At 40.6% G+C, this 25,521-nt stretch overlaps 1 protein-coding gene across 5 annotated transcripts in view; it reads left to right on the forward strand.

The window, feature by feature from the left end:
* The window catches only part of LOC104004643 (protein FRG1B-like), a 52,703-nt gene that overhangs the window by 24,485 nt on the left and 2,697 nt on the right, over positions 1-25,521 (forward strand). The window contains exon 7 of one of the 5 annotated variants that reach the window (XM_063803426.1): positions 611-16,099. The exons of 1 other annotated variant lie outside the window; for it this stretch is intronic. The gene's annotated coding sequence lies outside the window, so the exon portion shown is untranslated. Of the gene's footprint in view, positions 1-610; positions 16,100-25,521 lie in introns of those variants that run through there. 3 more of the 5 variants (XM_063803425.1, XM_063803427.1, XM_063803428.1) reach the window with 3 other exon arrangements.

The following is a 25,521-nucleotide window of genomic DNA, read 5'->3' on the forward strand; positions in this document are numbered from 1 at the left end:
GTTTAATCAGGATTCTTCATGGATGTACTTTTTAGCTAACTACAGTTTTTCACATGGAAATGAAACTTACAGTACACACTTAACATACCACATAATTTTTTTCTGGATTTCCTGTCCTGAAGCATGAAGTGTAGTAGAAACCAATTCTTCCTGCGCTACTTGTGGAATCTTTCTTACTGGATCATAATCTTACTTACTTTATACAATAGATGCTTAATCAGTGCCTTTAAAAGGAAGTTAGAAACTCCCAATCCAATCAACAAGGCTTTGATTCTACCTCCTAAGTAGTATCCAGATCACAGACAATCCAAATATCAGAACTAGGGGACCGGGCAGAAAGGACAAATCATCTATTAGGGAGTGGGACAGAAAGTAGAAACATTACAAAGGAGCAAGTAGTCTCAGAACAGAGGGGAGAGTAGTACTGGGAAAACTCCCTACTGAGGAAAGGTTTGCCACAGTGGATATGTATGTGATGCTTTTGTCCTCTTGGGCTGGAATGGAAGCTGATAAAGAAGTTCAGACGCTACGTGTTGCTTAGGTCTGCTTTGTTGAAGCCTGTCTCTTTCAGAGTTCCTAAACACAATATTCCCGTGGCATCTAATCCCAGTGAGTGCTCCAAATCCAGGCTGTGTATCAGATGCCACGGGAAATTCTGCCTCAGGACTGAGGTTGGTTCAAGTGATACAAACCACAGAATGAGGAACACGCCTTCAGGAGACTGAATCCTGCTTCCCAACCCTAGCTTGGTATCTGAGACCATCTGCCTGCTGACTGGCTTTCCTGGCACAAACATTCTGCATGTAGGCACAGTGTGTTCCTGGACTCCATGTCAACCCGTTCACCCTCATGTTCCCTTGGTTCCTCTCCCCAGTCCAGCGAGCAGAACTGATTACAGATCTTGACAACAGAAGATACAGATTTAAAATAACTTGCCTGTTCCCGTGGACTTTATCCACTAGTGGAGGAGGACAAGTGGACAAGGGGAGAGGGTAGGTGGGGGCTCCTTCCCTATTCCTCCCATTCCACTTTATACAAACCCTAGCTAGACCACTGGGAGAGCAACGGAGGTTAAGAATGACTGCATCTAAATATTGTCATCTGGTCCACTCTTCTTCCATCTTGTACACAAGAATATCATGAGTTTTGGTTAAAGCACTACTGAAACCAAGATAAACTCTGGCTTAGCATGCCCCTGACGGATCAGTCTAGTAATCATATCAAAACCAAGACTACCTAAAAGCACTAACCAAAGGAAAGCTCCCTCACCCCAACCTATGACTGCTCACATTTTTCAGATTGAATCATTTCAATTGTATTTTAAGGTTCATTGACTCTTTACCACCTCCAAGCTGCTCCTGAACACAACTGATTGTTATTTTTTAATTTTGAAAACTTTCTCACTTCTAGAATTTCCACTTGAGCCTTTGTTATTATTGTAGTTTCTTCTTCTCTGCTGTGATTTCCTATCCATTTATTTTATGGGTTTTTAGGGTTTTGATTTTAGTAAGAATTACAATAACTACTTTAAAAATCCACACTAATTCCAACATCTGGGTCATCTCGAGGTCAGTCTCTATTGATTGCCTTTTTCTTTGAATATGTTTCTTTATATGTTTGATATAATGGGATTGAATTCTGAATATTGTAAAACTAGATTCTGTTTTGTTCCTCTGAAAATTTTAATAATTTTATGTTGTATTTGTTGTATTTTGCTTGATTGTTTCTTTCTATTGTATACTTTACAATATATTTTCTTCCAATGGTTTTAACATTTCTATTTCTCAAAATATTTATGTTTATGTTAAAAATTATACAAAGTAACTTGGTGCAGTGGCTCCCATCTGTAATCCCAGAACTTTTAGAGGCCAAGGCAGGAGGGTCACTCGAGCCCAGGAGTTGGAAACCAGCCTAGACAACAGGACAAGACCCTGTCTCCACAAAAAATTATTAGGATGGTGCAAAAAGTAATTGCGGGTTTTGCCATTACTTTCAATGGCAAAACCCGCAATTACTCTTGCACCAACCTGATAAAAAAATAAGCTGGGTATGGTGGTGGCGTGTGCCTGTGGTCTCAGCTATTTGGGAAGTGAAGGCAGAGGTGGGAGGATTGCTGGAGCCCAGGAGTTCCAGACCAGCCTGAGAACCTGTCTCTATGAGAAAAATAAATAAATAAATAAATAGCTGGGCCCATGTACCTGTGGTACTAGCAACTTGGGAGGCAAAGGCAGAGGTGCCAGAATCACTTGAGCCCAGAAGCTCAAGGCTGCAGGGCACTGTGATTGTGCCACTGCACTCCAGCCTGAGTGATGGAGCATGACCCTGACTCCAAATAATAATAATAATTACAAAAAGGAAAGACCTAGAACACCAGGTTAGGGTTAAGTATTCTAAAATTCAGCTGACTTACTCTGTTCACTATAAAGCAGGTTGCCACAGAAAATATAGCATGCCCAGTTAATTTGAAATTTCAGATAAACAAATACTTTTTTCAGTGTAAGTATATCCCATGCAGTATTTGGGACATGTGTATACTAAAATATTATTCCTTGTTTATCTGAAATTGAAATTTAACTGGGTATTACATAATTATAGCAGCCTGACCATAAAAGATATGAGCTGAGCAAAATTCTACTTTAAACTTCAAGATTTATAATAATGCATTATTAATCAAGAACTATTATTTACTGAAAACTGTGTAGATCCCCGTATTTATCTTTTTAAATGTGGAACTAGGAAAGCTACATAAAGAACATTTATAGAAATAAATGACTGTTCTATAGCTGAAAGGAAAACTCTAGCTTTCATTTTTCTCCCCAAACTTAAGGTTTATTCTACATTTGTATAAACAATAAAATTACAGCTCAACTTTGGAAGCACAGATCATAATATAAAAATAAAGCAAAGATCCCAGAAACATTTAACAGGCAACAAATCTTTCACATCATCTTACTATATCAACTAAACATATAATAACTTAGAATGATCCATTAATTATAAGTAAAGAATAAATTCTTTTACAAAGCATAACTATTAATATTATTGACCATCATAAGAGCAAATATTTTAAGTAAAACACCATGAATACTTTACAGAAAGGAGCGAGTTGCAGACACAGTCATTCTTGGATTTCTTTCAACACCAGGCTTTCTTCCCTTTTTACCTGAACTGGGAGTTGAATATTTCCTCTCTTTGCCCTCTGACCCTCTAGTCTCTGAAGCATCTTTTGTACTAGAGGTATGTGCAGAGACTTCCTGGAAATTTGGATTTCTAAATTGTGCTGTTGTATCTTCTAGGCACTGCAGTGATCCAGATATAGAGCTGTTGCTCTTGCTTGTGTAAGTGTAACATTTTGATTCAAAAAAGGAAGTAAAAGGAAGAGAGTTGATTACATTTGGCTACTGACATTAATAATAATAAATAATAATTGTACTTGTAATATAAACATCTGAAAGTTTTAGTTCTAAGAATGGGTGTCCACATAAGAAAATTATGTAAAAATAATTAATGTCTATTATAATTACTTTTCTTTAACCAAAGAAAAAGTATAATTTAAAGATGGCTGTTTAAGGATCAAATTGCAGCCATTGGTAAAAGTAGATATTAGTCATATTTATTAACTGACACACAGTGATACTGAAGGCACTTACTTCTCAAGAAACATCATTTTTTCCCAACAAGAACATACTACATCCTAGACATGAAATGAAAATAAGCTTTAATTTTCACCACAGGAGGGCGACAATCAGAGAACTGAGGTGGTACAGATCCATTAGAGGACCATATCCATGAGTCCATCAGTCTCTACTGTAGGACAGAGCAAGAATTTTTAAAGAATCTCGGTAAAGGCTCCTTTTCAAAAAAATACAAAGATTAAAGCCTTTGAAACGTAAATTATTTTTTCCAGTTATTACATTGAGGACAAAGTTATAGTTGCAAAGTTAAGATTTTTATAACTATCCCTAAAATTGATTCTCTGTGACTCCCTTGATCTACATATGTTAAGGAAAAAGGCAAGATAAAGATGTGTTAAATATTTTCCAGTTTTTAATAATCAGTTTTAATATAAGGTATACCCAAATAATGGTTAATTAAATGACAATGAAAGAATGTTATAGCAGAGGCTCACTTATCAACATGCCTTGAAATTAAAGGTTTATAAGGTGCATAAGGGCAAAGTTTTTGATGTTGCCATTACATTCACAAAAGTATCTGAGGCGTGTACAGCATGAAGTTCACTAAGTGCTTGCAACATAACCAGCACTAAATTTTGTTGAATAAATAAATGAATAATTTTGTATAGCATCTGTTCAAAATCTCTGATGTAAAAATGAAAATAATCTGAAAATATGCAAAACTGAAATTTCCCACATACGGCTGCCAATTCGGACAAACAATAAGATGAATTTCAAAATGAGAACATGACAATAAAATCAAGTTTCAAAATGGCTGGCCTTTTTTAGCAATACCCATGTTCAAAAAAAGGAATAAGACATCAATTGTTTTGAGAACCAAAATTTCACTGCTGCTTTTCTCACACCCTGTTGTTAATCTAAGCCCCCATGCTCTTACTGTAAATAACAGATTTTCATCATAAAATACAAGAAACAGGCAGGGTGACTGTCAATAACAGATATTCATCATCAAATACAAGAAACAGGCCAGGCACGGTGGCTCACACCTGTAATCCCAGCAATTTGGGAGGCTGAAGCGGGTGGATCACTTGAGGCCAGGAGTTTGAGACAAGCCTGGCCAACATGGTGAAACCTCATCTCTACTAAAAATACAAAAATTAGCTGGGTGTGGTGGCAGGCACCTGTAATCCCAGCCAATCAGGAGGCTGAGGCAAGAGAATCGCTTGAACCTGGGAGGTGGAGGTTACAGTGAACTGAGATTGAGCCACTGTACTCCAGCCTGGGCGACAGAGCAAGACTCTGCCTTAAACAAATAAATACACAACATAACAGAATCACTGGGACACATTCAAAGCAGTGTGTAGAGGGAAATTTATAGCACTGAATGCCCACAAGAGAAAGCAAGAAAGATCCAAAACTGACACCTTAACATCACAATTAAAAGAACTAGAAAAGCAAGAGCAAACACATTCAAAAGCTAGCAGAAGGCAAGAAATAACTAAAATCAGGGAAGAACTGAAGGAAATAGAGACATAAAAAACCCTTCAAAAAATTAAGTAATCCAGGAGCTGGTTTTTTGAAAAGATCAACAAAATCGATAGATCACTAGCAAGACTAATAAAGAAGAAAAGAGAGAAGAATCAAATAGGTGCAATAAAAAATGATAAAGGGGATATCATCACCGATCCCACAGAAATACAAACTACCGTCCGAGAATACTAAAAATACCTCTACACAAATAAACTGGAAAATCTAGAAGAAATTGATAAATTCCTTGACGCATACATCTTCCCAAGACTAAACCAGAAAGAAGTTGAATCTCTGAACAGACAAATAACAGGCTCTGAAATTGTGGCAATAATCAATAGCTTACCATCCAAAAAAAGTCCAGGACCAGATAGATTCACAGCTGAATTCTACCAGAGGTACAAGGAGGAAATGGTACCATTCCTTCTGAAACTATTCCAATCAATAGAAAAAGAGGGAATCCTCCCTAACTCATTTTATGAGGCCAGCATCATCTTGATACCAAAGCCTGGCAGAGATACAACCAAAACAGAGAATTTTAGACCAATATCCTTGATGAACATTGACGCAAAAATCCTCAATAAAATACTGGCAAACCAAATCCAGCAGCACATCAAAAAGCTTATCCACCATGATCAAGTGGGCTTCATCCCTGAGATGCAAGGCTGGTTCAACATATGCAAATCAATAAATGTAATCCAGCATATAAACAGAGCCAAAGACAAAAACCACATGATTATCTCAATAGATGCAGAAAAGGCCTTTGGCAAAATTCAACAAAACTTCATGCTAAAAACTCTCAATAAATTAGGTATTGATGAGACATATCTCATAATAATAAGAGCTATCTATGACAAACCCACAGCCAATATCATACCGAATGGACAAAAACTGGAAGCATTCCCTTTGAAAACTGACACAAGACTGGGATGCCCTCTCTCACAACTCCTATTCAACATAGTGTTGGAAGTCCTGGCCAGGGCAATCAGTCAGGAGAAGGAAATAAATGATATTCAATTAGGAAAAGAGGAAGTCAAATTGTCCCTGTTTGCAGACGACATGATTGTATATCTAGAAAACCACATTGTCTCAGCCTAAAATCTCCTTAAGCTGATGAGCAACTTCAGCAAAGTCTCAGGATACAAAATCAATGTACAAAAATCACAAGCATTCTTATACACCAATAACAGACAAACAGACAGCCAAATCATGAGTGAACTCCCATTCAAAATTGCTTCAAAGAATAAAAAACCTAGGAATCCAACTTACAAGGGATGCGAAGGACCTCTTCAAGGAGAACTACAAACCATTGCTCAATGAAATAAAAGAGGATACAAACAAACGGAAGAACATTCCATGTTCATGGGTAGGCAGAATCAATATCGTGAAAATGGCCATACTGCCCAAGGTAATTTATAGATTCAATGCCATCCCCATCAAGATACCAATGACTTTCTTCACAGAAATGGAAAAAACTACTTTAAAGTTCATATGGAACCAAAAAAGGGGCCGCATTGCCGAGTCAATCCTAAGCCCAAAGAACAAAGCAGGAGGCATCATGCTACCTGACTTCAAACTATACTACAAGGCTACAGTAACCGAAGCAGCATGGTACTGGTACCCAAACAGAGATATAGATTAATGGAACAGAACAGAGCCCTCAGAAAAAATGCTACATATCTACAACCATCTGGTCTTTGACAAACCTGACAAAAACAAGAAATGTGGAAAGGATTCCCTATTTAATAAATGGTGCTAGGAAAACTGGCTAGCCATATGTAGAAAGCTGAAACTGGATCCCTTCCTTACACCTTATACAAAAATTAATTCAAGATGGATTAAAGACTTACATGTTAGACCTAAAACCATAAAAACCCTAGAAGAAAACCTAGGCAATACCATTCAGGACATAGGCATGGGCAAGGACTTCATGTCTAAAACACCAAAAGCAATGGCAACAAAAGCCAAAATTGACAAATGGGATCTAATTAAACTAAAGGGCTTCTGCACAGCAAAAGAAACTACCATCAGAGTGAACAGGCAACCTGCAGAATGGGAGAAAATTTTCACAACCTACTCATCTGACAAAGGGCTAATATCCAGAATCTACAATGAACTCAAATAAATTTACAAGAAAAAAACAGACAACCCCATCAAAAGGTGGGCAAAGGATATGAACAGACACTTCTCAAAAGAAGACATTTATGCAGCCAAAAAACACATGAAAAAATGCTCATCATCACTGGCCATCAGAGAAATGCAAATCAAAACCACAATGAGATATCGTCTCACACGGGTTAAAATGGCGATCATTAAAAAGTCAGGAAACAACAGGTGCTGGAGAGGATGTGGAGAAATAGGAAAACTTTTACACTGTTGGTGGGACTGTAAACGTGTTCAACCATTGTGGAAGTCAGTGTGGCAATTCGTCAGGGATTTAGAGCTAGAAATACCATTTGACCCAGCCATCCCATTACTGGGTATATACCCAAAGGACTATAAATCATGCTGCTATAAAGACACACGCACACGTATGTTTATTGCGGCACTATTCACAATAGCAAAGACTTGGAACCAACCCAAATGTCCAACAATGATAGACTGGATTAAGAAAATGTGGCACATATGCACCATGGAATTCTATGCAGGAGAAAAAAATGAAGAGTTCATGTCCTTTGTAGGGACATGGATGAAAGTGGAAAGCATCATTCTCAGCAAACTATCGCAAGGACAAAAAACCAAACACCACATGTTCTCACTCATAGGTGGGAATTGAACAATGAGAACACATGGACACAGGAAGGGGAACATCACACACTGGGGACTGTTTTAGGGTGGGGGGAGTGGGGAGGGATTGCATTAGGCGATATAAACCTAATGCTAGATGACGAGTTAATGGGTGCAGGACACCAGCATGGCACATGTATACATATGTAACTAACCTGCACATTGTGCACATGTACCCTAAACCTTAAAGTATAATAAAAAAAAAAAAGAAAAAGAAAAAGAAACAACAGATGCTGGAAAGGCTGTGGAGAAATAAACACTTTTACACTGTTGGTAGGAATGTTAATTAGTTCAATCATTGTGGAAGACAGTTTGGCAATTCTGCAAGGATCTAGAACCAGAAATCCCATTTGACCCAGAAATCCCATTACTGGGTATATATCCAAAGGACTATAAATCATTCTAGTATAAAGATGCATGCAAGCGTATGTTTATAGCAGCACTATTCCCATTAGCAAAAACATGGAATCAATCCCAATGCCCATCAGTGATAGACTGGATAAAGAAAATGTGGTACATACACGCCATGGAGTACTATGCAGCCATAAAAAGGAATGAGATCATGTCTTTTGCAGGGACATGAATGAATCTGGAAACCATCATCTTCAGCAAACTAATACAGGAACAGAAGACCAAACACCACATGTTCTCACTCATAAGTGGGAGCTGAATAATGAGAACACCTGGACACAGGGAGGGGAACAACACACACTGGGGCCTGTCATTGGGGACGGGGAGGAAGAGCATCAGGAAGAGCTAACGCATGTGGGGCTTAATACCTAGGCACCTAGGCTGTGGGTTGATAGGTACAGCAAATCATCACAGTGCACGTTTACCTACGTAACAAACCTGCATGTCCTGCACATTTATCCTGGAACTTAAAATTTTTAAAAATAAAAAGAAAACAAGAGTACTGAAAATTGGCTCACAGTTCCACAGCCTGTACAGCAAGCATGATGCTGACATCTGCTCAGCTTCTGGGGAGGCCTCAGGACACTTAACAATCATGGTGGAAGGGAAAGCAGGAGCAGGAGGAAGAGAGAGAGGGGGAAGGTCCTACACACTTTAAACAACAAGATCTCATGAGAACTCTATCACAAGAGCAGCGCTAGGGGGATTATGCTTAACCATTAGAAACTGCTCCCATGGACCAGCCACCTCGCAGCAGGCCCCATCTCCGACAGTGGGAACCACTGGAGGCTGCTCCTGTGGACCAGCCACCTTCCAGCAGGCCCCGTCTCCAACACTTGGAACCACTGGAAACTGCTCCCATGGACCAGCCACCTCCCAGCAGGCCCCATCTCCGACACTGGGGATTACATTTCTATAGAAGTTTCCAATAATTTTGGAACACATATTAATAACATATTTATAAAAATATAGTCCAAAGTAGCCCAAACATCATTCACTCTTCTATTTGAAAGTTTTCCCTCTATTCTAATGTCACAATCTCCAGCGTTATTAATCAGAATCCTGCATTTAAGGGCATCTGTTAAATTTTATAGCTGATTATAAAACCATCATTTAAAGAGGACCAAAATGAGACAATTGTCTGTGGATGACAAAAACATTAAGGGCAGCCACAGTTAAAGACATGAACAACAGCCTTTAAAGTAGAATTTGCTGTAGAGCCTATTATGAGGGAAATATTTCTAGTTATTACCTCTTTTATTCTAAACCATGGAAAAAGGACCTATCAAATAAAGTCCTTCTAGAAGAGTGAAGGGCTCCTGGCAATGTTCTCTTTAATCCATGATGTGGGATAAGGGGAGTTTTTACTGATTATGAGGCAATGTATATACCACTAAAGTTTCAACACCCCAAAAGGAAAAAAAAGGGGGGGAGGGAAGTCCTGGAAGAACCAGATGGAGCCGTAGCAGAAGATGATTTCAATCCACTGACCCCTGAATTGTGGGCTGGTTGTGCTGCATCGCTCTGTGACTTATGATTCTGCCACAAAAAAGATCTAATTCCCAGGGTTATAGGAAAAGACACCTGTGGTACTCCTGAGGCAGAGAGAAGGGAGAAATCCAAACCTGACTTAAGTCTAGGGTTCTTAAACCACACAATCTGCTCACAAGGAGGACCTTAACTCTGAAGATACCGATTTGGGGCTGTTTCAAAAAAGAAATTATAAATATGAGTGGGAAAGAGAACAACCTTCCCAATATCCAGTGGCAAAAAAATGAGAGAGAGGGAAGAAAGGAAGGAGGGAAGGAAGGAGAGAGGGAAGGAAGGAAGTAGGGAGGGAGGGAGGGATGGAAGAAAGGAAGGAAGGAAAGAGGGAAGGAAGGAATGAAGGAAGGAAAGAGAGAAGGAGGGCAGGAAGGAAGGAAAGAAGGAAGGAGAGAGGGAAGTAAGGAGGGAAGGAAGAAAAGGAAATAGGGAAGGAAGGAGGGAAGGAATGAAGGAAGGAAAGATGGAAGGAAGGAAGCAGGGAAGGAAGGAAGGGAAGGAACTTGGATATGCACAAAAACAAAATTTAAATTAAAACGGAATTCTATCATCTGACCTAATTGGAAATGTACTATTTTCTAAAATAACCTATACAGTCCAAAGGTAAAAGGGTGCTGATTGGTATTTGTAACTCTCCAGCATGTATTCGAATCAATTTTAACATCTGCTGAAGTCTACCAATTGGCATACCTTCACAAACTTAACCAATACTGGAGCTCAAACTTTGTTATACCTGAGATTTCACTAAATTTAAACATTGCATCCCCTAATCCTAGCAGAGTAACTGCATATAGAATACAGGACACATAGTTATGCCTCACATTTGTTACCTTGACTAAATTTACCGTAGTCATAGAAGCCTTTGTCCATAGGTGACCTGGATGCTCTGACCCTATGAGTAACAAATTGATATTAAATCATTTGAACTTACACATTGACTTCACCAAATGTAACCTTACAGAACTCCCTCTCCTGTTTTTTTTAAATTTGATTTATTTTTAATTTTTCATTTTTTTTAGAGATGGGGTCTTGCTCCATTACCCAGGCTGAATGAAGTGCGGTGGCACAATCATAGCTCACTGCTGCCTTGGACTCCTGGGCTCAAGCAGTCCTCCCAGTTTAGCCTTCCAAGTAGCTGGGATTACAGGCATGTACCAGCACAGCCAATTAAAAAAATTATAGAAGTGGAGTCTTGCTATGTTGCCTAGGCTGGTCTCTAACTTCTGGCCTCAAGAAATCCTCCCCTGCCTCGGCCTCCCAAAGTGCTGGGATTACAGGTGTGAGCCATCGTGCCTAGCCTCCCCATCTTGATAAATTATCAAATATGATCCAACATAAATTACAACATGACTTCAAATAAATAAAACTTATTATATAAGACCTAATTAATTAGTGAAGGGGTGATAATCCTCATTGCTTCAACGTTTAGCAGTAGAATCTGGCCTGTTCTTAAACCTGCAAATAATAAATGGTGTTTCACAGTGGATTACTGTAATGTGACTGCAGTGCTCCCATCCATTCAGGCCCTCGTACCCAATGCCTAATATTGTGGTTAATTTTTTTTTTATTTCAATAGGTTTTTGGGGAATATGATGGTTTTCTTTTTATTTCAATAGGTTTTGGGGAAACAGGTGGTTTTTGGTTACAGGACCAAGTTGTTTAGTGGCGATTTCTGAGATTTGTGGTGTACCCATCACCCAAGCAGTGTACACTGTACCCGTTGTGTAGTGTTTTATCCCTCACTGCACCCACCCCACCACTCCCAAGCTTTCCCTGAGTCCCCAAAGACTATTGTATCATTCTTATGCCTTTGCATCCTCATAGTTTAGCTCTCACTTATGAATGAGAACATACAATGTTTGGTTTTCCATTCCTAAGTTGCTTCACTTAGAATAATGGTGTCCAGTTTCATCCAGGTTGCTGTGAATGCATTATTTCATTCCATCTTATGGCTGAGTAGTATTCCATGTGGTAAATATTTATACCACATTTTCTTTATCCACTTACTGATTGATGGGCATTTAGGCTGGTTTCAAATTCTTCTAACTGCATATTGTGCTGCTATAAACATGCGTGTGAAAGTATCTTTTTCATATAATGACTTATTTTCCTCTGAGTAGATACCCAGGAGTGGAATTACTGGATCAAATGATAGATCTGCTTTTACTTCTTTGGAAATCTCCTCACTGTTTTCCATAGCTGTTGTACTAGTTCACATTCCCTCCAAAAAGTGTAAAAGTGTTCCCTTCTTAACACACCCATGCCAACATCTATTAGTTTTTGATTTTTTGATTATGACCATTCTTACAGGAGTGAAGGGGTATCATATTGTATTGTGGTTTTGATTTGCATTTCCCTGATAATTAGTTATGCTGAGCATTTTTTCATGTTTGTTGGCCAGTTGCTTATCTTCTTTTGAGAATTGTTTTTTCATGTCCATAGCCCACTTTTTGATGGGATATTTTTCTTCCTGGTTTGTTTGAGTTCCTTGCAGATTCTGGGTGTTAGTCCTTTAATCAGAAGTACAGATTGCGAAGATTTTCTCCCACTCTGTAGGTTATCTGTTTACTCTGCTATTTCTCTTACTGCGCAGAAGCCTTTTAGTTTAATTAAGTCTCATCTATTTATCTTTGTTTTAGTTGCATTTGCTTTTTGGGTTATTGGTCATGAAGTCTTTGCCTAAGCCAGTGTCTAGAAGGTTTTTTCCAATGTCGTCTTCTAGAATTTTTATGGTTTCAGGTATTAGATTTAAGTCCTTGATCCATCTTGAGTTGATTTTCGAATAGGGTGAGAAATGAGCATTCACTTTCATTCTTCTATGTGTGGCTTGCCATTTATCTCAGCACCATTTGTTGAATAGGGTATTCTTTCTCTGCTTTATGTTTTTGTTTGTTTTGTTGAAGATTAGATGACTGTAAGTATTTGGCTTTATTTCTGTGTTCTCTATGATGTTCCATTGATCTTTATGGCTATTTTTATGCCAGTACCATGCTGTTTTGGTGACTATGGCCTTCTAGTATAGTTTGAAGTCGGCTTCTAGATTTGTTATTTTTGCTTAGTCTTGCTTTGGCTATACAGACTCTTTTTTGGTTCTAGGCTTTTACTACCTTAAGGTATTTCCCTTCTATGTCTTTTTTAGTTCCGTGTGAATTTTTGTAGTTCTGTGAAGACTGATGTTGGTACTTTAATGGGGATTACATTGAGTTTGTAGATTGCTTTTGGCAGTATGGTATTTTCACAATATTGATTTTACCCATCCGTGAGCATGGGATATGTTTCCATTTCTTTGTATCTATGATTTCTATCAGCAGTGTTTTGTAGTTTTCCTTGTAGAGGTCTTTTGTCTCTTTGGTTAAGTATTCCGGATATAATTAAGATTTTGTCTGCAAAGATTGCATGCAATTGACAATTATAGGAATATACTATTATAATTATAGGAATTATAATATTCCTAAGGTTTTTATTGCAACTATTGTAAAAGGGGGTGAGTTTTTTATTTAATTCTCAGCTTGTTCACTATTACTGTATAGCAGAGCCACTGACTTGTGTACATTAATTTTTTATCCTGAAACTTTGCTGAATTCATTTACCAGTTCTAGTAGCTTTTGGGATGAGTCTTTAGGGTTTTCTAGGTATACGATCATGTCATCAGCAAAGAGTGACAGTTCGACTTTCTCTTTACCGATTTGGATGCCCTTTATTTCTCTTATCTGATTGCTCTGGCGAGGACTTCTAGTACTATGTTGAATAGAACTGGTGAAAGTTGACATCATTGTCTTGTTCCAGTTTCAGGGGGAATGCTTTCAACTTTTCCCCATTCCATATAATGTTGGCTGTGTGTTTGTCATATATGGCTTTTATTACCTTAAGATATGTCCCTTCGATGTTGATTTTGCTAAGGGTTTTAATCATAAAGGGATTCTGGATTTTGTCAAATGCTTTTTCTATGTCAATTTTGCTGAGGGTTTTAGGCATAAAGGGATGATGGATTTTGTCAAATCCTTTTTCTGCATGTATTGAGAGGATCATGTGATTTTTGTTTTTAATTCTGTTTATATGGTGTATCACATTTATTGACTTGCAGATGTTTAACCATCCTGCATCCCTGGTTTCTCTTCAGATCGTATACCTCTTTCACCTTATGATGGTTAATTTTATTTGCCAAGTTGGGTTGCCTAGATATTTGGTTAAACTCCCTGGATGTGTCTGTGAGGGTGTTCCTTGATGAGACGAACATTTGAATATGTAGACTTAGTAAAGTAATTGCCCTCCCCAGTGTGAGTGGGCCTCATCCAATCCATTAAAACCCAAATAAAACACAAGGGTAGAGGAAGAGAGAATTCACTCTCTTTGATGATTTCAGAGCTGAGACGTAGATCTTCTCTCGACTTTGAAGTCAGACGTGGACTGTAACTTATGCCATCAGCTTTCCTGGTTCTCAGGACTTTAGGCTTGGACTGGAACTCCAACATTGGCAGTCCTGGTTCTCCAGCTTGCTGACTGCAGGTCCTGGGACTTCTTAGCCTCCATAACCACATGAGCCAATCCCTTATAATAAACCTATATATATTCATGCAACTGATAAATATTTTGTTGTTACAGATTTGGCTACCATGTTCTTCTGGTGCCTATTTTAACAGAGTCTCAGTCATAGCCTTCCTTCGTCTCTGAAGGGACCAGGCGACCCACGGAGTGCCTCGGCAGCCTTGTCATTACATGCAATCTTCACAGACAAGATCTCACTGCAACCACCTTTCTACAGGAGCACAGGTGTGACATTGTACTGATGACATCATTCTCAGAGAAAATTCATTTTACACACTAAGGACACACAGACACAAGGAGGCTTACACAAAGGGAATGGACCTTTCCCAACACAGTAGTGCAAGGCCCTGCCACTTTGCTTCAATTCCTGAAATTTCCTTGGTAAATATGGGGCTGCCCTATTCCTGAGACTTTCAAAAAATAATTATTCATCCTCTCAGCATCCACAATGTTAATACAAGCCTAATATTCTTTAATTTGTGTTTTGTTTTTTGGAGGTACAGTCTTGCTCTGTCACCCAGGCTGGCATGAAGTGGCATGGTTTCAACTCACTGCAGCCTCGACCTCCTGAGCTCAAGCAGTTCTCCCATCTCAGCCTTCCAAGTAGCTAGGACTTCAGGTGTGTGCCATGACACTCAGCTAATTTTGTTTATATTTTTGTAGAGAAAAGGTCTCGCTATGTTACCCAGGCTGGTCTGAAACTCCTGGGGTGAAGCGATCCTCTTGCCTCTGCCTCCCAAAGTTCTGGGATTACAGGTGTGAGCCACTGTGCCCAGCCCTTTAATTCTTTACTTGGGGTTCAGGTGACAATATATTTCTTATTTACAAATCTTACTTAATCTCACGGATGCTGTCATTGGCAAACTGACCCACCTTGAATGAAGCCTCCTCCAAGTCTGGAATCTGTCCGAATTTAAATTAGCAGGTGTTCCTATGAATTCCCTCAGAGAACACACTGTGGATGATTTAGCAACCTCTTCCTATGCCTCCTGAAGTATCTGGGTTGCATATGGTGGCCATAAGTAGTCCATGGGCTTCTGATGTAAAAAACAAACCTGCCCCTTTTGACCCTGTTCTGTACAGCATCAGGGCAGCGATTGCTGACCACATGCTGGACCCTCTGGAAACAGAGGGCTCTGCATCCATGTCCACGAGGCTTCATGTCCATCTGGCCATCAGGCCTTGGGAAGCAGCACCCCACAGCCTTGGCACAGCTGCAGAGACCTCCTTGCATCAGGATGGAGTCAAACCTGGACCCCCTGCCATTCTCATCTGCAGGAAACACTGGCCTCCTTCATCCTTAGTCTGTGTTGCTGGAAGTCACCCGTCTCCGAGGCCCCTTGGGATCGACTGAGTGACCAGCAGTGAAGTTCGTCCACCTCCTGAATGGATGCCATCATCTGACGTGATGGAGCTCAGTGGGATGCTGCTGCCTTCCCTCGCTTAGCTAGGATGTCCCTGATAAAGGATGACACCAAAGCCTCAGCACGACTGGCCAAACTTGAGGTGGTCATCTCAGCACTGATGCTGGGCCAACAATTAGCCCCATTTGTACATTTTTACAAATTTTTGGCAATTGCCAAGAATTCTCCACCTTCCCTCCCCATTGAATTAAAGAAACTTCTTGCCTCATGGATACTCAGAATACAGTCAAGGTAACAGATGCCTTTTTTTTTTTAACCAAGGACACAGTACGGATCTCACAGGGACACTCCTTATCCCCTGCAGAGAGTTCCAGACACTACTGATGGTGACCAAGGCAACATTTCATCAGAAAACACAGTGCTAGGCTTGTGAAAGTGTCCAGTAGGGCTTCTACTGCCCCTATAGGCTGCAGGCAGCTGCTTTAGTTGAGAGATAGACTGAGCTCCTCAAAGAATCCCTATTTAAGTTACGAAGCAGCGAGTGGACGCCCTGCTGGGTTCCACTGTTGCCACAGGCTTTGATTACTCTTAAGTTCATGCTTCTTAGGAAATTGCACTTTTTACACCAATGCTACACAGTTCCCTCAGTTGCCTTTACTGGACATCAAGGAGTTCACATTTTTGACAACCATTCAGTCCTGGACTGTCCAAGGGGTGGAGGTAGCTCCGTACAGGAAGCTGCCTGCTGCGTGTGGATCAGTAATATCAGACTTGCCCAACAACTCACTGGAGACATGAAAACCAATGCATGGGGGATGCATGACGTCACCCAAATATTTATGAACACGCTTGTGCTGCCAGAGACCCCAGATCTCTAAACCAATGCATGGGGAATGCATGATGTCACCCAAATATTTATGAACAGGCTTGTGCTGCCAGAGACCCCAGATCACTTTTCCTGCCTCCTGCTAAATAAATGGGGGCAGTAGATTTGCATCGGTTTCCACATTACATTACTCATAACTGTGGCCTTCCTAATTTCTCATATCCCTAAGCACTTATTACAATGTCTCAGCAGCTTTCTCTCAGCCTCTCAAAATATTAGTCATCATGAAAATAAATGTCTGATGTTAAAGCATCAGGGGTCAATTGTATTGTGACACCTAAAATTTCATGCAGCACCCCACCATGTTCTCAGCCTAATGGCTTTCATGGCCCCACCAGACTGCAAAACTCTGAATTAGTCAAGCACATCCCTGAAGGGACCAGGGGTTACTCCACCCTCTGATTTCTATCAAGCCTGCCTCCCACACCCTCTGTTCCAGAGTGCAACCCTGGGTAGACCTGCATAAATGCAGTGTCATCCCCCTGGCTGAGTATGTTTGACGAGTAAATTACTGGGAATTTCATCTGCTCAGTGTTTGTTTTGTCTGCAGCCATTCCCAGAATTCTAGGCCAATGGGGTGAACAGGAAGGAACCCAAGTAGGAATTGCCTTTTTAAAAAAATCCCTTCCCACCCTCTTAATTATGTAATGCATGCATTTTTATAGCTTTTTTGCTCATTCCATTACCTGAGGTCAGCCACTGATATTTAACCCATCCTTAGCCTCGGAGGAGGGCAGAGGAGCACTGGTCATATTGATTTCCCTAGCGGTGACATGATTTCCTCCTGTGCCACTCAAATTCTCTCCTTCTTTAACTTGATGCTCAGTAGGTTGTGTTTCTCTCGTCTTTGCAGATTGTTAGGAAGATGAGAATCAGCTTTCATTTTTGATGTTGCCATAGAGAAGCCTCCATGGTAATGTTTATTTGCACAATCAACTTTTTCTTTTCCCCCAGAAATTGCAAATTCTTATGTGAGAGACAGCTTTCTGGAGTCTGCAAATATAGAGTATCGTCTCTCTTTTGATGGTAAATTTATTATATCCCCACCATCAATAAAATACTTACATATAATTTTGGCATGTCATATTGATTGCCAACTACACATAAGAACATTCCTTGATTTTAAATCTAGACTAATTATGAAAATTTGGGTAGTCACAAAAAATTATTGTGCACAAATTTATAGACCTTAGGATTAAATGAGTTACTATTAACTAATATTTATTGTGCAGTCAGTGTATGGCAGAAGCTTACTATCTACTATTTCATTTTATACTTAAAACAGTATTCTATGCAAAATGCTATAATTTCACCATGCCTCTAATTTGGACATGATAAAACTGGGTCTTGTAAAGTTTTCACCCCAGAGTTCTCTGCTTAGTAAGAAGTAGAAATAAGTTTAAACTTAAATTATCTGATTTCAGAGCCCATATAGTTAAATGCTCTAAATGCAGCTTCCCCTGGTGATGGTGACTATGAGAGCCTGTCACATATGATGTAGGACAGTGCTTCCCTGTAACATGCACAAGATTCCCGTGATGATGGTGACTATGACAGCCTGTCAGATACTATGTAGGACAGTGCTTCCCTTTAATATGCACAGGATTCCCGTGATGATGATGACTATGACAGCCTGTCACCTATGATGTAGGACAGTGCTTCCCCGTAACATGCAGAGGATTCCCGTGATGACGGTGACTATGAGAGCCTGTCACATATGATGTAGGACAGTGCTTCCCCGTAACATGCAGAGGATTCCCGTGATGACGGTGACTATGAGAACCTGTCACATATGATGTAGGACAGTGCTTCCCTGTAACGTGGGCAAGATTCCCATGATGATGGTGACTATGAGAGCCTGTCAGATACTATGTAGAACAGTGCTTCCCTGTAACATGCACAAGATTCTTGTGATGATGGTGACTATTTGAGCCTGTCACATATGATGTAGGACAGTGCTTCCCTGTAACTTGCCCAAGATTCCCGTGATGATGGTGACAATGACAGCCTGTCAGATACTATGCAGAACAGTGCTTCCCTGTAACATGCAGAAGATTCCCGTGATGATGGTGACTATTTGAGCCTGTCACATATGATGTAGGACAGTGTTTCCCTGTAACATGCAGAAGATTCCCGTGATGATGGTGACTATTTGAGCCTGTCACATATGATGTAGGACAGTGTTTCCCTGTAACATGCACAAGATTCCCGTGATGATGGTGAATATGACAGCCTGTCACATATGATGTAGGACAGTGCTTCCCTGTAACATGCAGAAGATTCCCGTGATGATGGTGACTATTTGAGCCTGTCACATATGATGTAGGACAGTGTTTCCCTGTAACATGCACAAGATTCCCGTGATGATGGTGAATATGACAGCCTGTCACATATGATGTAGGACAGTGCTTCCCTGTAACGTGTGCAAGATTCCCGTGATGATGGCGACTATGAGAGCCTGTCAGATACGATGTAGGACAGTGTTTCCCTGTAACATGCACAAGATTCACCCTGGCATCTTCTTATTAAAATGCAAACTCATGGACCACACTTTGACTAGCTAAGACAAGAGCATTTAAATGGATGTCCAGGTGACATTGCTAAGATCCTACTCTTCATGTGGGCACTGGCTCACCATATTAATGAAGCTTAGGACCTCCAGTCCCTGCTGGAAAAGAAATACAGATACATAGGATATGACTGTGCATATGGAATGTCTGTTGTGTTCTCGACATTGTACTAGACACTAGAGATAAAAAATCAAATATCCCTTGCCTCTTTCTGAAAGGAGCTTCCTACACAGTGGCTTCTGACTGCAGTGTATATTTTCTCTTCTGTCCTGGGTGGGTGAGCTCTATCTCAATGTTGGTAACTGAACACTGCCCAGTGGGTTTGATGGGGGAGATCACAGCTAGCTGCGCTCCCACATAGCTATGACCACAGCATACCTCGTGATGCCATTTCCCCCTTGTCAGAAGCCTCCCTCCAGTATCATACACGCTCCCCATGATTATAAATTCTTCCTCCTTCCACTAAATGTTCCTAAATCTTGCAAAGATAAAAACATAAACCACATTCTTGTCATATTAGTTATATATTAATGATGAAAGTTCCTTACTTTTCTTTCTTATTTTTTTGCGACGGAGTCTCGCTCTGTCCCCAGGCTGGAGTGCAATGGCGTGATCTCGGTTCCCTGCAAGCTCTGCCTCCCAGGTTCATGCCATTCTTCCGCCTCAGCCTTCCGAGTAGCTGGGACTACAGGCACCCACCACCACCCCTGGCTAATTTTTTTGTATTTTTAGTAGAGACGGGGTTTCACCATGTTATCCAGGATGGTCTTGATCTCCTGACCATGTGATCCGCAAGCCTCGGCCTCCCAAAGTGCTGGGATTACAGGCATGAGCCACCGCACCCAGCCCAAGTTCCTTATTTTTCATGTGTTTAATATTTTCTCCCAATTTATAGAATATATTGATTAAGAATAAATTTTAGCCATGCACATCTTTTACAAACTTCATGATATACTTTGCTATATTTAAATTTCTTATACTCTTATAAAATGTGTGTTCTGATCTCACGTTGGCTTCCATTTCTTCCCTCTGGCTTCTATAAGTTTAGGCTATGAGCAGAGATGGACGAGGTGGCTACTGTAATAGATCAAGGCTATGAGCAGAGATGGATGTGAGGCAGCGGCTGTAATGGATTAAGGCTATGAGCATCTTGTGAAGTAGGATGTAAAATCTGTAAATGTCAGAATGAATCCAAAGTTATCAATTCAAAGCTGGATTGTAAAACAGCTCAAAAAAAGACTGAAAACACAGCTCTACACTTTAGGAGGCTGAGGCAGGCAGATTGCTTAAGTTCAAGAGTTGGAGACAAGTCTAAGAAACATGGAAAAACCGTCTCTACAAAAAAAAATTTTTAATTAGGAGGGTATGGTGGTATGAGCCTGTGGTCCCAGCTTTTCAGGAGGCTGAGGTGAGAGGATTGCTTGAGCCCAGAAGGTAGAGGCTGCAGTGAGCTCCGATCATGCCACTGCATTTCAGCCTAGGTGACAGAGTGAGACCTGTCTCAAAAACAAACAAAAATAACAAACAAAAACAGCTCTAAACAAAAGTGGCTAGAAAAGTAGCTCAAGTTGTTCCTGTCTGGTTAAATAGAAACATAAATGAACTACTTATGTGCCCCAGTGGCTTCATAATGCTGAGAGGAAAGTCAATTATTCTAGCAGGTTCTAGAAAACTTTATCATATCATGGGGTTCAATGAAAATATCAAATCATAAATATAATAGTCAAATCTGAAAGTGAATCTAGTTTCAAAGACCTCAGAAGCCAGTGTGTAGGAAGCTCTTTTCAGATAGAGACAAAGGATTATTTGACTTCTTATCTCTGTTGTCTAGCACAATGTCCAGAACACAACAGATATTCCATATGCACAGTCACATCCTATGTATGTGTATTTCTTTTCCAGCAAGGAATAGAGGTCCTAGGCTTTGTTTATATGGTGAGCCAGTGCCCAAATGAGCAGCAGAATCTTAGCACAGTCAGCTACACACTCATTTCAAAGCTCTGGCCTCTTATCCAAGCTTGTCAAAGTGTGGGCTATGGTTTTGCATTTTAAGGGATCCCCGGGTGAAACTTGTGGCTGTCAAAGGAGGAGAAGCACTGCCCTCAAAATATAGAAAAGGTGAACTAATTTATACAGGCAGGTGGCTGTTTATTTATGTATTTATTTATCTTGTTGATGGGAAGATTCAAATTGACATACACAATCACCCCTATAAGGATTTCAGGTAAAAAACAAACAAAGGTTTAGATATCAGATGTGTTTTACAATTACCACACCAGTCTTTTTACTACAGAATCTAGTAGCATATTTCCAATAGATCTAGGTGAAAATTTCTATCTCATGACCCTTCTGTCAGTATTTTTAAAATTGGGTACTCCATTAGTGGCAAAATTGAATCTCTTACAGGCATCTCACTCAAACTGCAGTCATACTTTCCAATAGGCCCCATAAAAATCCTTGTTCTGGAGCAATCTAATATATTTATCCACCTCTTTAGACACTTAGGTAAGTATAATAATACAAGTTGTGTGTGTGTGTGTGTGTGTGTGTGTGTGTGTATTGTGTACCTTGTGGCCTCTTGTCCAGTTTCTGCAACACCTGAATCTGAGGCAAGTTTAATGTAAATAACATCCAGCAATGTCAGAAATGTTGACTTTTATGTGCCCATCAGGAAAAAAGGATGAATGTTATTGTAGAGTAAATTTTCAATCTGGAAAAAATGCATACTGTTTGAATGTTGCTTTCATGCTTTCCACAGATATTATACACAGATATTATATTCCAAGGATTATGTTTCAAAGTCTTCAAAAATAGAAAATTCATTTTATATTTCTAGCTGAAAATAAAAACAGTAATTAGCCTACCTTTGGGGAAATGTGATAAAAATACTAATGACCATCACAACTCATTAAAAGCATAAAATGTGCAATGATTTAAACTACATGTTCTTTCTATGAATCTGCATAGAAATATAGACACATTTGATAAATGCTATTTAAAGTCTGAGTGCTTTGGTAAATGATTCATCTATAGGTTGAAGGGATTACTTTTATCTGCCTTCATAGTGAGAATTAGATTTCTATTCTTTATAAAGCAGGGAATACAGATTGTGCATGGAGTAAAAGCCTTCAATCCTTATTAATAATGATGGTAGCTGCGCTGCAGAAAAGAAAGCCTGTCAGAGTAACGTGTTCAGTTTTACATCATAATCAGAGGTATGTCGATCTCTGTTGAAGGCAGAATTAAAAACGCCTTCAACGTTTTTAAAATAATAGATGAAAAACATCTCAACGTCACTTTTAAAATTTGAATTGACGATTCCACATAACAGGAAAAGGACCAAGACCATCTTAAATACTTCATGATGGAAGTGATGTTTTAAGTGCAATTTCATCAAGGAGAAGTTTTTCCAGAAAGTCTTTTGACCTCAGTAAGAAGCTTATTTACTCTGGTAAATAATTTATCGTAAGATGAGAAAGACTCGATTTTTTAAAAACAATAAAAAATTTACATGGTTTAATCTAATGTTGTGATTTCGAAAGTACTACTTTTGCCCTTATAGTTACGCTTGTGTATTTATATGCATTTTTTTGGTTCATTCAAATGCCAATAAAATACTTTACTATCCAGGCTCCTTAAAAGCCAAATTAATTTCTAAAAGTGAGGATTGTATGTATGCTGTGAGGTGTGCGCAGGTGTATGTGTGTGATGTGTATGTATGGTGTGTGTTTGTGGTCTTTGTGTGTAGTAGGTTCATGGGGTATGTATATGTGTGTGTAGTGTGTATTGTGGGTGTTATGTGTGTATACTGTGTGTAGTTTGTGGGTGGTGCATGGTGTGTATATGTGCTGTGTTTGTGGTGTATGTGTGTGTGGTGGGTGTGTACTACGTGTGGTGTGGTGTGCGTATGATATATGTGTGTGCAGTTTGTGGTTTATGTGATGTGTGTGTGTATGGTGCTGGATGTGTGTGTACTGTGTGTAGTGTTTGATGTGTGATGAGTGTAGAATGTGTGGTGTGTGTGTGCACAGTATGTGTGGTGTGTATGTGATGTGTGTGCTCTGTGTGGTGCTATATATACGTGTGCAGTGTGTGGGGAGTATGTGTGGGGCGTGTGTTTGATGTGTGTGGGGAGTATGGGGTGTGTGTGGTGCTGTATGTGTATGTTGTGTGTGTAGTAGATTCTTGTGTGTGGTGTAGTGTGTGCGGTGTGTGGGGGGTATGCGTGTGTGCACATTGTGCATTGTGGTGTGGGGATGTGTGTGCATGTGCACATGGTGTGTGTGCAGTGTGTGTGGTGTCTGGGGTGTGTGTGTGCACATGGTGTGTGTGTGGCGTATCAGGGGTGTGCGTGTGTGCACCTGGTCTGTGTGCAGTGTATGTGTCTGTGGTGGGGTGTGTGCACGTGCACATGGTGTGTGGTGTGTGTGATGTTTGGGGGTTTGTGTGCATGTATACATGGTGTGTGTGCAGTGTGTGATGTCTGTGTTGGGTGTGTGTGTACGTGGTATGTGTGCAGTATGTGTGGTGTGTGGGGGTGTGTGTGCGTGTATGCATGTTGTGCTGTGTGCAGTGTGTGTGGTGTCTGTGTGGTGTATGTGTGGGGCATGTGTGCTTGTGTACACTGTGTGTGGTGTGTGTGTGGTGTGTGCATGTACACGGTGTGGCATGTGCAGTGTGGTGGGCTGTGTGCAGTGTGTGGTGTCTGTGTGTGGGGTGTGTGTGCACATGGAGTGGTGTGTGCGGTGTGTAGTCTCTGGGGTGTGTGCGTGTGCACGTGTGTGTGTGCAGTGTGGGGTGTGTATACGTGCACATGGTGTGTGTGCAGTGTGTGTGGTGTTTGTGCACATGGTGTGTGTGCAGTGTGTGGTGTCTGTGTGATGTGTGTGCATGTGCTCATGAGGTATGTGCAGTGTGTATGGTGTCTGGGTTGTGTGTGTGCATATGGTGTGGTGTGTGCAGTGGGTGTCGTGTCTGGGGTGTGTGTGCAGTGTGTGCGGTGTCTGTGGGGTGTGTATGCATGTGTGGGGGGAAAAGAAAAAGATCAGACTGTTACTGTGTCTATGTAGAAAGAAGTAGACATAAGAGACTCCATTTTGTTCTGTACTAAGAAAAATTCTTCTGCCTTGAGAGGCTGTTAATCTGTAACCGTACCCCCAACCCTGTGCTCCCTGAGACATGTGCTGTGTCAAGTCAAGGTTAAATGGATTAACGGCTGTGCAGGATGTGCTTTGTTAAACAAATGCTTGAAGGCAGCATTCTTGTTAAGAGTCATCACCACTCCCTACTCTCAAGTACCCAGGGACACAAAACACTGCGGAAGGCCACAGGGAACTCTGCCTAGGAAAGCCAGGTATTGTCCAAGGTTTCTCCCCATGTGATAGTCTGAAATATGGTCTCATGGGAAGGGAAAGACCTGACCATCCCCCAGCCTGACACCTATAAAGGTTCTGTGCTGGGGAGGATTAGTAAAAAGGAAGGCCTCTTTGCAGTTGAGATAAGAGGAAGGCATCTGTCTCCTGCTTGTCCCTGGGCAATGGAATATCTCAGTGTAAAGCCCAGTTGTATATTCCATCTACTGAGATAGGGGAAAACTGCCTTAGGGCTGGAGGTGGGACATGCTGGCAACAATACTGCTCTTTAAGGCATTGAGATGTTTATGTATATGAACATCAAAAGCACAGCACTTTTTTCTTTACCTTGTTTATGATGCAGAGACATTTGTTCATATGTTTTCCTGCTGACCTTCTCTCCACTATTACCCTATTGTCCTGCCACATCCCCCTCTCTGAGAAACGCCTGATAATGATCAATAAATACTAAGGGAACTGAGAGACTGGTGCCAGCGTGGGTCCTCCGTATGCTGAGCGCCATTCCCCTGGGCCCACTTTTCTTTCTCTATACTTCGTCTCTGTGTCTCTTTTCTCAAGTCTCTTGTTCCACCCGATGAGAAACGCCCACAAGTGTGGAGGGGCAGACCACCCCTTCACGTGTGCACATGGTGTGTGTGCTGTTTGTGTGGTGTCTGTGTGTGGGGTGTGTGTGCACATGGTGTGGTGTGTGCAGTGTGTGTTATGAGTGACTGCTTCTCTTAGCATGTGGACATCAGTCTTCCAGACCAGCTTTCTCCATGTGTCTGGGAACATAAGAAACAAGTTTCTGCAATAATTGTTACACAGCTTTTCCAGAGAGGTACCAAATCTCTGTCGTGAGTGGATATCTGCGTCATTGCAGGAGGGAATGTGATGTCC

The sequence above is a fragment of the Pan troglodytes genome, chromosome 22 (assembly GCF_028858775.2).
Source record: "Pan troglodytes isolate AG18354 chromosome 22, NHGRI_mPanTro3-v2.0_pri, whole genome shotgun sequence".
Lineage (NCBI taxonomy): Eukaryota > Metazoa > Chordata > Mammalia > Primates > Hominidae > Pan > Pan troglodytes.